We start from the raw sequence: 2,222 nt of genomic DNA, 5'->3' as shown, positions 1-2,222 counted from the left end.
ATACAAAAAATAACTCCAGCTAGATTAAAGATTTAAACATAAACCCTAACACCATAAAAAACCTAGAAGAAAACCTAGGCAATACCATTCAGGACATAGGCATAGATAGGCAAGGACTTCATGACTAAAACACCAAAAGCAATAGCAACAAAAACCAAAATAGGCAAATGGGATCTAATTAAACTCCAGAGCAAAAGAAACAATCTGTACAGCAAAAGAAACAATCATTAGAGTGAACCAGCAACCAACAGAATGGGAAAAAATTTTTGCAAGCTACCCATCTGACAAAGGGCTAATATCAAGAATCTATAAAGAACTAAAACAAATTTACAAGAAAAAAACAAACAACTCCATCAAAAAATGGGCAAAGGATATGAACAGACACTTTTCAAAAGAAACATTTATGCAGTCAACAAACATATGAAAAAATGTTCATCATCACTGGTCATTAGAAAAATGCAAATCAAAACCACACTGAGGTACCATCTCACACCAGTTACAATAGTGATCATTAAAAAATCTGGAGACAACAGATGCTGGAGAGGATGTGGAGAAATAAGAATGCTTTTACACTGTTGGTGGGAGTGCAAATTAGTTCAATCATTGTAGAAGACAGTGTGGCAATTCCTAAGAGATCTAGAAATAGAAATTTCATTTGACACAGCAATCCCATTACTGGGTATACACCAAAGGATTATAAATCATTCTATTATAAAGACACATGCACATGTAAGTTCATTGTGGCACTGTTTACAATAGTAAAGACTTGGAACCAACCCAAATGCCCATCAATGATAGAATGGATAAAGATAATGTGGTACATACATACCATGGAATACTGTGCAGCTATAAAAAAGGATGAGTTCATGTCCTTCAGGGACATGGATGAATCTGGAAACCATCATCCTCAGCAGACTGACACAAGAACAGAAAACCAAACAATGCATGTTCTCACTCACAAGTGGGCATTGAACAATGAGAACACATGGACACAGGGAGAGGAACATCACACACTGGAGTCTGTTGAGAAGCAGGAGGCTAGGGGAGGGATAGCAGGGGGTGGGAGGTTGGGGAGGGCTAACATTAGGAGAAATGTCTAATGCAGGTGATGGGTGGACGGAGGCAGCAAATCACCATGGCATGTGTATACTTATGTTAACAATCCTTCAAGATTTGTACATGTACCCCAGAACTTAAAGTATAATTAAAAAAATTTTTTTTAAGAAATTGTTCCTATGAGATTTGTTGTTTATCAATAACATTACACTTTAGATTTATTTATTTATTTATTTTTTGAGACTGAGTCTCACTCTATTGCCCAAGCTGGAGTGCAGTGGCACCATCTCAGCTCACTGCAATCTCCTCCTCCCGAGTTCAAGCGATTCTCATGCCTCAGCCTTCTGAGTGGCTGGGACTATAGGCACATGTCACCATACCTGGCTCATTTTTATAATTTTGGTAGAGGCAGGTTTCACCGTGTTGGCTAGGCTGGTCTAAACCTCCTCACCTCAGGTGATCCGCCTGCTTCAGCCGCCCAAACTGCTAGGATTACAGGTGTGAGCCACTGTGCCTGGCCCTAGGCTCATTTATTAATGTGAAAATTCTTTAGGCCCTAGAAGCATATCTTCTGGATAGAGTGTAAACAGATTCTGAGTGAGACTTCAGGGGCCAAACTGGAGAGGTGGGGCTCGCCCTGTGCTCTGTATCCACTCTGATGCTTTCAACTTGACAAAAGTTTGTCTTCATTCTTTTATTTTTAAATGAAAACACACTGGGGCTCACCATGTGGAAATTAATCGCATTTACCACCCGGATTACTTTCCTTTTGTGTTGAATCAAATAAATACAAATTTGGCAGCTTAAAACAGCATATTGATTCTCTTACAGTTCCAAAGGCCAGAAGTCCAGAACCAGGCTCACTGGGTTAAAGTTAAGGTATTCACAGGGCTGGTTCCCTCTGGAGGTTCTCAAGGGAGAATCTGCCTCCTTGACTTTTCTGGCTACTGGAGGCTTTGAGTATTCCTTGACTCAAAACCTCAAATCATTTCGACCTTTGCTTCCATTGTCACATCTATTTCCTCCTTTCCTCCTCTGTAGTCAAATCTTTTGTTGCCCAGGCTGAAGTGCAATGGCACGATCTCAATTCACTGCAACCCCCCACCTCCCAGGTTCAAGCAATTCTTCTGCCTCTGTCTCCCTAGGAGCTGGGACTACAGACACGC

The sequence above is a fragment of the Cebus imitator genome, unplaced genomic scaffold, assembly GCF_001604975.1.
Source record: "Cebus imitator isolate Cc_AM_T3 unplaced genomic scaffold, Cebus_imitator-1.0 Scaffold57, whole genome shotgun sequence".
Classification (NCBI taxonomy): Eukaryota; Metazoa; Chordata; class Mammalia; order Primates; family Cebidae; genus Cebus; species Cebus imitator.
Note: the sequence above shows the minus strand (reverse complement) of the source record.